The 13,327-nt window shown below is 38.4% G+C and overlaps 1 protein-coding gene across 1 annotated transcript in view; it reads right to left on the minus strand.

The window, feature by feature from the left end:
• map3k13 (mitogen-activated protein kinase kinase kinase 13) overlaps positions 1 to 12,746 on the minus strand; it is a 42,412-nt gene extending 29,666 nt beyond the window's left edge. Inside the window, exon 1 of the mRNA XM_008403937.3 lies at positions 12,624 to 12,746. The gene's annotated coding sequence lies outside the window, so the exon portion shown is untranslated. The remainder of the gene's footprint in view (positions 1 to 12,623) is intronic.
• Between the last annotated feature and the right edge of the window lie 581 nt (positions 12,747 to 13,327).

Here is a 13,327-nt window from a genome sequence, read left to right on the forward strand (position 1 = left end):
TGTGGTGAATTATAAACAAGACTTCTTATGGCTTTTTTCCCTCATCATTCTTCCATAAATTGCAAAACTAGTAGTTGCTGTGTCTCTAGATTTTCTTTTAGATTCTTCAGCAAAATTTTAAGTTTTAATCAGTGCTACACTATTTTAGCAACACACATTTGACCATGAAAATGTGAAATCTCTAACATTATCTCGACTGAACCTACTTTCCAAACCTTAAATGTTTATTTTTGTATTTCCAGTGAGTGTACTAAAGGCTTTAACATATTCGGAAGTTTGAACAGGGAGTTATGCTTTTCTGGAATATAACATGAAAAGTCACGAGTGACAAAACAAGTAAGAAATGTAAAGACATTTAGAAGGGCTGCTATCTACTATAAATCTCACATAATATTTCCGTGTCATGCTTTAGATATTCTAGGCTCTTTCTTCTCGTTGAAAGTTTAAAAAAAAAAACGTTTCTTTAAATAGCAGTAAATATAACAAAAATAAATACAAAAAAACTCTTTAAGTCCATAATGAAATATCATTTCTACAAAAGAAGAAAGCAAAGATCAGCTTACAATAAACACATATCATGATAATGTGTAAACTTTGTAAAAGTCAGTGTGACTTAATAAAAAATTTTTTAATCTCCATTCATTGATTTTTTTTTCCCTTTTTTCTTGTTCTTTTTTCCTAAGTTTTTATTTTGCAGGCAGCCTCGTTTACTGGAATATCATTTAGACGCCTTTTCACTTAATCAAGTGTCACTATATTTTTAGGTTGATTGCTTTGATTAAAAATATAAAATCTGTCCTTATAAAAGCAAGAGGACTAATTTATGATATAATAAATACCAGTATGATTTGTTGCTTCTTGTATTCCCAGTCTGCACTGTAACTTAATAAGAGCACAAGCAAACATTGTTAACAGACAGAGGCTGCATATTTCTGTTTGTACAACCAATTTAATTAAGATAAATCCTTTTCGAGGGGCTAGTAATAAAGTGTATTATTGCAACTATCACTGCTCTCTCTGTTAGAATTTGAGTTAAAATCAACATTTCAAGGAGTTTCCCAGCTGATGTTCCCAGAAGATCAAATAATGTTCTGACATCATGAGCAAACCTCATTGGCTACAATGTGAATTATTGTGCACGCAAACCCAGGTGATTGTTTGGTTTTACATAAACAAAGCAAGTTCTGCCCACAACAACTGCTGACGTTGACGGATAATACTTGAGAGATTACGGTGCTGAGCCCACCAACATCTCATCCACTGACCAATCTGCACTGAGGGGAAATTACATAATAACCGCTCCACAGCCCCTACGGGATTCATCCAGCAGCACTACAACAATCCATATCCTCATTTCCTCTTTATGTTCAGGAGCAAACAGAAGAGGAACAGCAGGCACAAAGCGTGCTTCAACTACCCTTCCTCTCAAACGCGTGCACCTGCTAATCCTGAGCGTGATTTAGCAGATTATGTGCAGATTCATAAAGCCGAGCACAGAGGCCACCCAAAGCTGTCCAGTCCTCTTCCTTTAAATAAATAAGAGAATAAGAAAGGTGTGGGGAATGTGAACATATGTACCCTTTGCACCTTGGAGTCGTGGTCATCATGACATTATATTAGTGGGACTGGGGAAGGATGGTGCTGAAGCACATGGACAAAGCAATAAACACAAATGCACAAAGACAAGGGAGGACTCCGGGGCAGAGATACAAAGTACAGTATGAGCAGAGGTCACCAGGACATGTGCACCAGTTTCTCAGTCATGTGCTGCACATAAGAACATTTTATTCTGCTTTTATAACCTGGACAAAATCCGTTAGTGGTCTTCAGAAACTTTAACATCACTAGAAATAAAGTGGAATACCGAGGACCAGCCTATCTGTGCTTAAAACCACTCTCCATCTGTGAAGGGAACCTTACAGCAGCTGCACAGGAAAGAAATAATGACACAAGTGTCCACTCAGAGTTTTCCAAACCTCTCTGCTTTCAACACACAAACTTATCATAGCAGAGGCTAGCGGCTCCCACTGTCAGTCTGAATAAACAAACAGCACTAATGAGCCCATTAAACAAAGACAGGAAGACGAGACAAACAGCCTCAACAACTATCATAGGGTCATTGCTTGTTTTTTGTTTGATTCTAGAAACTTGCAGTGTTGGCAAAAAAGACAGGATGAAGGATGATGAGATAAAAACTAATAAGTTATAGCAGTTCAAAAAAGTTGATGATGATTGGTTGTACCCTCAAAAGCAGTAGAGATGACTAAGACTTTCCTTCTTCAGTAGTTTAAGGCCGGTTTCAACTTTGCTATTAAGGTATATTTGATTAGAAAGATATATAAAATAGGTAGTTCTAAGCATTTCTAAAGGGGGGTCTCAAATATTCACAGATTTAAGCAATTTGTGCTGGCTGCCCCCACATGGTCCATTGTAATATGATTTAAATAGAAGAAAATAATTTCAAACAACCAAATTTGTCTTTCTTAAGGGAAAGAAAAGGTGTACCAGTGTTCTTTCAGCCAGCTGACAGTGTGCAGCAACATGTGGCGAAGAGGCATTGCTGAACTGAGAATCTCCTGCACTTCACCTAGCATCTCATTAAACATAAAAGATGTAAAATTATAATATTAATGTCATAGAATAGTGAATTAAATAGTGATAACACCTGAGTAAAGCTTCCTCGATGTTTGTACAGCAAATGTGAGAAAAAATGTACTACTTTTTATCTGTGTAAAATTTATCACAGTCCATCTGTCTGCAGGGTAACTGCTCCCCTAGAAGTATAACTTAAACATTTATAGAAAGAATAACGCAAAGGAATTATAGAAATCTACTTATTCTCAAAATCTTAATAATAATAGTTCAATTTTGCATGGGCAGTACTTGCCCATGCTTAGTCCTAAATAGTCCTGACAACCATGGCTTCAGAGCACATACAGCAACACGATTGGCCAAGTTTACAATTTGAAGAGTCAGAAGTGGGATGCTGCTACAAAAATAAATAACAAAAATTTGCCATGCTCTTATCTGTAATTTAAGAAGCAATGAAATGTGTTCTCTTATGTGGAAATCAACCAGTGTATGAAACACTTAATATAAAGCTTTTAGATTTTTAAAAGAAATTAGACTATAACAAGCTCAATGTGGGCTTTAGGATTCCTTAGACCAAAAGTCGAAAACATGAAGGTGATCACTTTAAAAACATGTTTCATACGGACAGCCCGTGGAATCAAAACAAAACGTGTCTAATAACATTTTATGAATAATTAATAAATACTTATCTGCTCCTGCTGCAGTTTTTCTTGCCACATGGTGCAGCACCTTAATCGACTAATTATCCGAGCTACATCAGGCGACCATTACTCACACATACATAAGCACGCATTATGGCTGTGATCTATGAATAACAACATCCCTGCCGTTTACGTCCCCGTTCTAAAGGCGCACACGTCCGAGGTCAGGGCTACTCCAATCCAGCTTGTATGACTCTGGTTTTTGCTCCTCCACTCGTGTGTGTTAATTTGCTCCCCATGAGGCGCTTCAGGCTGTGGTAATTATAGAAGCCGACTAGCACAAATATCACGAGAGAAGAGTATATTTAAAACTGAGCGGCGCATGAAGACAGTATTTATGAACACAAAGAATACAACGAAGAAAAAAGGTCTTACGGTAAAGGCTTTTAAAGCTTCGTTTATGCAAAGTTAATCTAAGCTCATAGCCACAACTGTAATACCCCTTCCCAAATATAAAAGGATGTAGAGCTTAACCCAGTTCTTAACAAAATCCCAGTCCTCAAACAGGCTGACCAGCAAGCCTGTGTCCAGAACAATTTCTCTCCAAGCTAAAAGAGAAGACTATTCCAGAAAATAGACGATCTTTAATTCCCTGACCTCTCTGAGATGACATTACCGTCATTTACTGATCTGATAAAGATGTGAGGAGTGATGAGAGGAGCCGCCCCTGCATGGAGAGCTGAGGATGCGGATGGAGGCAGGGCCTGTGGAGCGGCTCAGACGAAGTCATTATCGAAATGTCAGTCAGCAGGAAGGAAAAGAGGAGACGGCCTGAGGGAAGCAGAGGAAGCGAGGAAGAGGACGAACTTACAAAAAAAGGGGAAAGACTTTCGCTTCTATTCTTCAGTCCAGCTTTTGTCATTTGGTCATTTCCACTCACTGATTCTCCAAAGGCTGCAAGCGTCAAGAACACTCAGCACATCTGGGCTATTTATAACAGCTGTGAGGCCACAGTTTACCAGATATACCAACATAATGCCAGATTTTTAAAGATAAATTTAATTATTTCAACAGCAGTGTTTCTTTGAAGTGCAGTGATGCACTTTTAACTTTCATTTCGAACAGTGACAATATTGTGGTTAGGAAATTAGAGAAGCAGCCATGAGGTCAATGGTTAATCTGGAGAAGATGTGACTACAGATTACTGTACTCAGGGGGAAAAACCCTTACCGGCACAGTACTTTGCTGTGCAAGCCGAGAAGAATGCCAATGATGAAAGAAAAAAAAGACACATTTGAAAATTGTCAAGACCTTTGGAGGACACACAGCACCTGTGTAAAAGGTTCTTTGGCCAAATGAGACCAAATTTGTTATCTGGTTTAACCTGAAGCATACAGCCAGAGCGACGATGGAATAGAGTATATTGTCTAAGTCTAACAATGCTTTAGAGTGGGCCAATCAAAACTTTAGGCTAAAATTCAATTAAGAAATGGAGGCAAGGCTTGCGAAATATTCCTACAAGACACTTTCAATCCAATGTGAAGGAGCTTAAAGCACTTTGCAAGGAAGAACAGGCACAGATTTCAGTCTCCAGACATGCAAAGCCGTTAGATCTCCAGTTGTAATGCAGTAAAAGGTGTAAAAATTCAAGAAGGCTGAACACAACTGCCCACCCCATTTATCAGATTGTATTTGTAAAGAAAAAAAACTGTTTTCCTTCAATGTGCAACTGTGTGTTGTTCACATAAAATCCTAATAAAATACAACAAAGTTTAGATGCTTTCAAAAAATGAAAGAATTTGAAGTAAAATAACATTATGTAAACACATGACATCCTAGAATCAAAGTAACAATGAATGAACCTGGCAAAAAAGAAGATAAAAAAATACAACCTTAAAGATTATCTTTAATCCAACCTTTTATTTGTTAATTACCAGTCATTTTAAATGTACCAAATCTCGTATTGAATCAACATGTCACACCCGCAGCTCAGATGACTGTCTAAACCAACTCGAGTTAAACTCGCACACCAGTGTTTTCAGTTAATCCTGCTTTAATCTCTTTAAATAAGAATCTGCAAATGAATAACCGATTTACGGTAACAGAGGCTCTCTGGTTTCCATTTGTAGTTCAAGCAGACCTGGCAGATTAGATTTCAGCGTGCTTGGGTTGCATGCAAATCCAAATGCATTCAGCGTATCCTAATTTTTACACATTGCAAGAAAAAACATCTATTTGCTTGGATATTGGCTTTTCAAACTTTACCATAAAAGCCCAAAACTATTGCCACTGAGATTTGACCATGAAACTGATGGTTCACAGATTTCATAGGACCTTGTATGAGAATCCAGATTATCAAAGGAGGAATGAAGAAGGTTCAGACCCCTAACCATACACAATCAAAATAAATCTCTCTCATAAAAATCACATCCAGCCACATAAAACACAGCCTGACGGAGCACGGCTACATAATGTGACCTAAAACGGGCCAGGCAACAATCCAAAACTTGGATTAAAGAGATGAGACCAGCTGCAAGGCTGCACTGCTCCTGCTGTTACACATGTCAATTACATTAATACAGCTTCCTGTCCGGATGCCAGCATCAGCACCGCACTGATGCTTCTGCTGACGCTCAGGACTCAACTGCTCAGATGTGCAGGTGTTCTCAAAATCAGCGCCATGTTGCTGCAGCAACAGCTCCATTCAAGGTGGCCGACTTATTCAAGATGACGGGATTTGGTCTTATCCTCTAAATAAAGGATAAAACCAAGGGGCATTCTATATTTTTCTCATTGTGATGTAATACCCTGAAAAGGCTGAGTATGAGTTAGTCCACCTAAAGATTGGATAAAAGAAGTCTGGAATGGAAACATAAATTTTCACATGTTTTCACAAAGTCACAATCAAAATTTAGGTTTGAGCTGAGACCTGTCACAATGATGAATGAATGAACACCTACAGAACTCCTTCCGTTTTTTCTGGACTTACTAGGGGACTTCTTATAGTTTTCACATAATCCTATATGTTACATGACATTCCTGTAGAACACATAGAAAACTTGACAATTGTGGTAGTTTAAAGATTCAGATTTAAGTTGCAAAGAAATAGGACAAAATAATTATTTATACCAGCAGAAGCAAACAATAAAAATGCTGTTGATTATTTTCAGCATGGTCATCACACTTGGGACAGAGCTGGGTATTTCCAGCCATCGGAAGTTGTACCCAGTCTGAGACTGAGCCAAGATAAAGAAGTTTCCCTATTTATCACCACAAAGGAATGTGCCTCTGTGTGCAGCAGTGCAACTCTGACAAGGAAGCATTATCAGATTTTGTGGTCACTGGTTAAATGTCTTCCCAGGACCAGCAGATCCTCCCAGTCCAACTATGAACTCCTGCTGCACTGTTGAACTTAAGCTACATAAGTACTTCACACTGCACATGTGCACTACCACTTATACATATTCAAACATTTATTAAGCATTTGTGAATTTTTTTTATCTCTATTGTTTGAGCTATTCGATTTCAGTCTGCTTTGTGTTACTCATGTGCCTTGAAATTTTCCTTTGAGGATAAATAAAAAGGATATTTTAACTGAATTGAGTGGGGTAAAAGAAAAAAACAATTAACTGTGGCAGAATCAAACCAAAACATCCTTGACTACCGTATTTTCCGCACTATAAGGCGCACCTTCAATGAATGGTTTATTTTAAAACGTTTTTCATATATAAGGCACACTGCATTATAAGGCGCATAGAATAGACGCTTCAGTTTGGGTTGCCAATTTGTTCTGTACTCTATTATTACACATCCACATTTGTAAAAAAAAAAGTGGTCCCCGAGTACTTTATATAGTAGGCTGCCCCAGTCGTTGTTTCACTCACGGTGTTGGTGTTGCGATATTGTGCCCAACTGCTTTCTGGGTAACACAGACCAACCGACACGCTGCCGCCACAGTCTGTCTCTCTTCCTCCGCCCCTTCCCCCCTGGCTATAAATGTATTATCAAACTTTATCAACAAACCAGCAGTCTGACAACTATCCCAGCATGCACCGCGAACTTCTTCTTCTACGGGGGAAAATGAAGTCGGCGGCTGCTTACCGTAGTTGCTAGACCTGTTGTGGCTCAATATTGGTCCATATATAAGGTGCACCGGATTATAAGGCGCACTGTCGGCTTTTGCAATTTTAACTATTTTTTTCAATGTTGAAGCTTCAGCAAATGTTAAAATATTTGAAAAATAAAATTTAATGTGATTAAAGAGTGTCATTTAAAGGTACATCTGAGGAAATTAAAGGTTTTTAGTTGTGCCTTATAGTGCGGAAAATATGGTAATTAAAGTTGTAGCACAAACTCTTTATAAGCTGATTATATAATTATAACAGAGTCCATGTAATTGAATCCCAGGATAATTGCTGCTGCTCAGTGAAGTTTGTTAGAGAAAATTAGTGAACAAACAGCAACACGAAAAAAAAAAAAAGAGTGCAGCAGACAGGTGAAGTTTAAAGCCGGGCTAGGTTTTAAAACAGCATTCTAATCTGGGAATCTCTCAAATCATGTAGGTGACACAGCAATTTGAAGAAATAACCAGGAAGCTATCACAAATAAAAAAAAAAAAGAAATTGTTGTTAGCCTGTTTGTGTGTTGGAAAATGCTCCACAAACCACTGAATGTGTCATCCCCACACTAACATATGGTGGTGGCAGCATCATGCTTTGGGAATGCTTAATTGCTGGCCTATAACACAAAATTCAGACAAAATACCTTCCAGCTTGTGATTGTAACTAGGGGTACAATCACGTTTCCAAGATACAAGGCTGAAATCTTTTTTTTTTTGGCGTATTGGCAATGATCATATCATTGATCATATATTGTTATATCAAGGAAAATAGGGTAGTAAGAAGACAGCTATGATTTATTATGACAACAAAGAACTGGAAATATTTGCAAGTCTTCAAAACATAGATTGATTGCTTCATTTTGCAGTTTTAACTATTTTTTTCAATGTTGAAGCTTCAGCAAATGTTAAAATATTTGAAAAATAAAATTTAATGTGATTAAAGAGTGTCATTTCAAGGTACATCTGCACCAGTTGATGTAATGCATTATACTGAAGCAGATTTGGTAAAGAGTAAGCTTTAGTTTTAGAGCAGCAGTGGTGCAGTGATAGATTAATTGCCAAGAAGGCTGTGATTATTTTCAAATTTAAACTTAATTAATGACATTTTAAAAACTCAATGTCAGGGCACCACAGACGATATTCCAAGACAACATGCCATGAATGACACCATAAGTGGTTGGCAGGCTCTACTAATCCACCTCATTTGCTTTTGCTTCAAATTTCTGCTCTCTAAATCATGATCTTTACGCATTGATGGTATTATACTTTAGATATTATTTGAGCTTCTGAGATGCTAAGCAGGTACTCCCAATTGTAAAAAAAAATAAAAATAAAAAACTTGTTGCCATGGTTACAATTCATAACAATTGTTCTAAAAGATAATAAAAAAATATTACAGCTACACTGTATCCAAAACCAGAGGCAATAATTATCCAAGCAAGAAAAAAATAAAGTCTACAAAAAGAAAAAAAAAATCTGAACTAACAATACACCACTACTCCTAAATAGATTTTTCTATGCAAAAGTTTCAACCAGCCTTATTGTAAATACCAGAAGTTTCAGTTTAATGTCTTGACAGAAGTAATAATAAAAAAAAACTATCACCTCAATTTTCTTGAGTTCAGGTGAAGCATAATTATTCCCAGTGTAGCTGATTGTGTTTGTGTAATTCAGACGTCATCTGTTTGCATGTCTCAGCTAAGAACACCTGAGAGGAACTGCTTTCCACTCCCCGTTAGCTGGGAGAGAGGCTGCATTTGGCTGATTGGTGTCTAGCGTGAACTGTGGCTGCACTGCATTTGTGAAGCACGTGGACACTTACTGGAAACTCAGCACGATGAGGGTGGAACACAATGCTGCCGACAGCACACACGCACGCACGCACGCACGCACGCACTCACACACACACACACACACACACACACACACACACACACACACACACACACACACACACACACACACACACACACACACACACACACACACACACACACACACACACACACACACACACACACACACAGAGTCCACTGCTCAGACGCCAACACTCTCTGCTGTCAGAAGATGTCGATGGAGATGAGAGGTCGGACCATGAAACTGTTGTGACATGAAGTCTTCACGAAGGACAGATGAAGTATTATGTTTGATTTGTATCAGATGTACTCTGAAGCTGGTCAGCTTGAAAAAAATCATGCAGGGTGAGAGGATGTAGAGAAAACATAAAATAAGGCATCATCTGTGTTCAATTTATTCTGTCGACCCAAGTTAACTGATATACTTAAATGGAAAAGGGAAAGCAACCATGCAAACACATATGGATGCTCACCACAGCACGGAGACGGCCCTTGTAAAAGTGTTCAATAATATCCATATAAATACAGACTGTGGAAGAACCACAGTGCTGGTTCTGTTGGACCTCAGTGCAGCTTTCGACACCGGTGACCATGACATTTTACTGAATCGACTGGAGAGTTTGGTCGGACTCTCCGGTCCAGTGCTCAACTGGTTTGAATCTTACATAAAAAACAGGGATTTCTTTGTTTCAATCGGAAACTTCTCATCAGAGGTCAAAGGTCACATGTGGGGTACCCCAAGGTTCAATCCCAGGACCCCTTTTCAATATTTATATGCTTCCACTGGCTCAGGTTATAACAGGAAATAAGATTAGCTACCATAACTATGCGGATGATACACAGCTCTACATCATGATGTCACCAGGTGACTCCGAACCCATCCGATCACTGAATAGATGCTTAGAACAGATAAATGTCTGGATGTGCCAAAACGTTCTCCAGCTGAACAGAAACAAAACTGAAGTTATTATATTTGGACCTAAAGATGAACGAACTAGAATCAATGCACAGCTTCAGTTATTACAACTAAAAACCAGCGATCAGGCCCGAAACCTGGGAGTAGTGATTGACTCTGACCTGAACCTTCAGAGCCACATTAAGACAGTCACAAAGTCGGACTTCTATCATCTGAAGAACATCTTCAGGATTAGAGGACTTGTGTCTCAGCACGATCTAGAGAAGCTCATCCATGCGTTTATCTTTAGCCGCATTGATTACTGCAACAGCGTCTTCACAGGTCTGACTAATAAATCAATCAAACAGCTGCAGCTGATCCAGAACGCTGCCGCTCGTGTTCTCACTAAAACCAGGAAGATAGAGCACATAACACCAGTTTTAAAGTCCCTACACTGGCTCCCTGTAGCTCAAAGAATAGACTTTAAAATACTGTTGTTAGTTTAAAAATCACTGAACGGTTTAGCACTACAATACATTAAAGATCTGTTATTGCTGTACCAACCATCTAGACCCCTCAGATCTTCTGGTTCTGGTCTGCTCTGCATCCCCAGAACCAGAACCAAACGAGGAGAAGCAGCATTCAGTTTCTATGCACCACAAATTTGGAACAAACTTCCAGAAAACTGTAAAACAGCTGAAACACTGGGTGCCTTTAAATCTCAACTTAAAACCCACCTGTTTAGAGTTGGTTATGGCTAAATTAGGTTTAGAGTGCGGGTTTTGAAGTCTTCGATGTTTTTATCTTTACTTTTCATCTATTTATTAATGTCACATACTGTTTTTATTTTTTCTTTAATTATGTAAAGCACCTTGAAATGCCTTGCTGCTGAAATATGCTATGCAAATAAAATTTGATTGATTGATTGAAAATCAATAAAGAAAGATCTTAAAGGGAAAGCGCAAATCTAGGAAAATATGCTATATCACAATGTCCACACCACTCTTTGTGAGCTTTTCCAGTGTTCCAGTATGCTGGACAGATTGTAAACATCATTAAGTGGAAATGACTTATGAAAGCTCAAAGGGAGTACTCTTGTTTTATAAACACATCGGCTGCATTCACAAATAGATCTTGTTAGTCAATTACAATTTTTGGTATTTTTTATTTTTTTTGCAAGGACATCCGTACTACTAAAGTGTTGGCACCGCTTGCAACTGTTGATGTCCAGATTTACCACTTCACTGGAGAAGAATTATGATGCATGTCTCAAGTCAATGACATCATAGTTGGATAACCATTCAGACTGCGGACGCATTGAAAATGATTGAATACGTATATGATATGGTACCGCATGTAAAATTTGGTCTTTCAAACTGCCATGAAAAAGTTGGATATGAGTTGCATATGGGCAAACAAAATTTATTTCACTCACTTTTTCCTGCTGTGTGAATGTAGCCAAAGTTTCTGCATTTTGGTTTATTTCTCGTCGAGTAGATTAAAGCACATAAGAATGTATCATGTGTGGTCCTTCATCTGTGGTGGTCTTTATTTCATCTAAAACAAAGTTGCAATTTTCACTGGTTTGGAATTTGTCAGTGAGTCTGAGGAATGAGCTATTGGTTCAATCACTGGATAAGTAGGTTTTGAGAATCCCCAAGGATAAGATAAAGGGAACATACCCAGAATTCTCCACATTTGAATCTGCACCACTGCCTTAGCCTTTTAAAATGGCTTCAATAGAAATGTTTTTTTTTTTAAATATAAATAACTGTTCTTAAAATTTAACTAATTCATATAGAATAGATATAAGTATTTAATTGTCAAAGCTAGTTTTCCTACCAAATAAAAACACTACATTTGTACTGAATATGGACTGGTTTGAGCTCACTTCAGCCAGAAGTGCAAAATGAAAATAAACTGGAGGTTTACAGTAAAAACCAACCTGTCCCAGCCACGTAGTCAAACATGCTCAACAAAAGTCCAATCTGTGGACAGCAAAACAAACATCTCTCCCCTGGACACTATAATTTTCCCTCCTCTCCCACAGCAGAACTGTAATTTACTCCTTCTTCTGGTTTAAACAGCTAAAACAACTAAAGGGTCTGTGAGCCGATCAAAACAGAGCAGCACTGCTCACTGGGTTACATAATGGAGAATAAGAGTCTTAACCTTTAACTCCTGCTTTCAAACCCAGGACCTGCTTCACTGCCAACCTGTCAGGGCTGAAATAAATGAAAACATGCAGGTGTGGGTTACTGCTGCAAAACATCTAGAAAACACGAAGGATTCGGAGTCCATTGATAAAGACGTATTTACAGTTCTATTATCAGTACTGGTCGTCGTGCTAAAGGCAGTTAAAGTGCAGCTCTGACAGCTGCCTCGGTCAGCAGCTTCAGCTCCATCCCAGCACCGAACCGAGATGTTTCCACCAACACCTCGAAACACCACGCAGGTCTGTAACTTCTCACTGAAGCTCAAACTCTCGATAAACAGCGACATTAATATAAGATAGTTACCGTTTCTCTCCTCTGAATGAGACGTCGGTCCGCAGCTGACCCTCCGTCCATCTATCCAGCTACTAGAATGGTACGGTCTCACGAGCGTGCTACGTCACTTCCTGACACTGTCACCTGTAAACAGTGGCAAAGATCGTCTATTCTGGACTGACAACGGGGTACGGTCAAAGAAAGAAGAAAATCTGTCATTGCAGTGCTTCGCGAAACTTTTCATTACATTTCTTTAGGTTTTGTTGTTACATCCAATGGGAATCATTGCAATATTTACTAAACCAGCACAAATAAGTAAATGAATGTGACATAGAGAGAAAATAATACATATCGTAAAATTAAGAACAAAAATGAACTGAACTTTTTGATATAAATTATACCATTGTAGTTGTTTCGGGTCATTTTCTTGCCAGAGTGTGAACCTCCCCTGTCTGACGTCCTTTGTAGCCTCTGATAGTTTCCCCTTTGCGTTTATTACTGCTGTCTTCCTATTAATTATGACTAACTTTCTGGGAAGCCAGCTGGACAAAAACAACTTCACAGTATTATAATGCCACTACCATGCTCACAGAGACATGAATGGCTTGTTTTTCTTCACACATAGCATTTTCCATGTTGTTGAAAAAAATATGTTTTCTTCCATTTGACCAGACCCCCTCCTTTCACACTTTCGCTTTGTTCTGAAATGGCTCGTTTATATTTTCATAGATTGC

Source organism: Poecilia reticulata, chromosome 2 (genome assembly GCF_904066995.2).
Source record: "Poecilia reticulata chromosome 2, P_reticulata-male-v2, whole genome shotgun sequence".
Classification (NCBI taxonomy): Eukaryota; Metazoa; Chordata; class Actinopteri; order Cyprinodontiformes; family Poeciliidae; genus Poecilia; species Poecilia reticulata.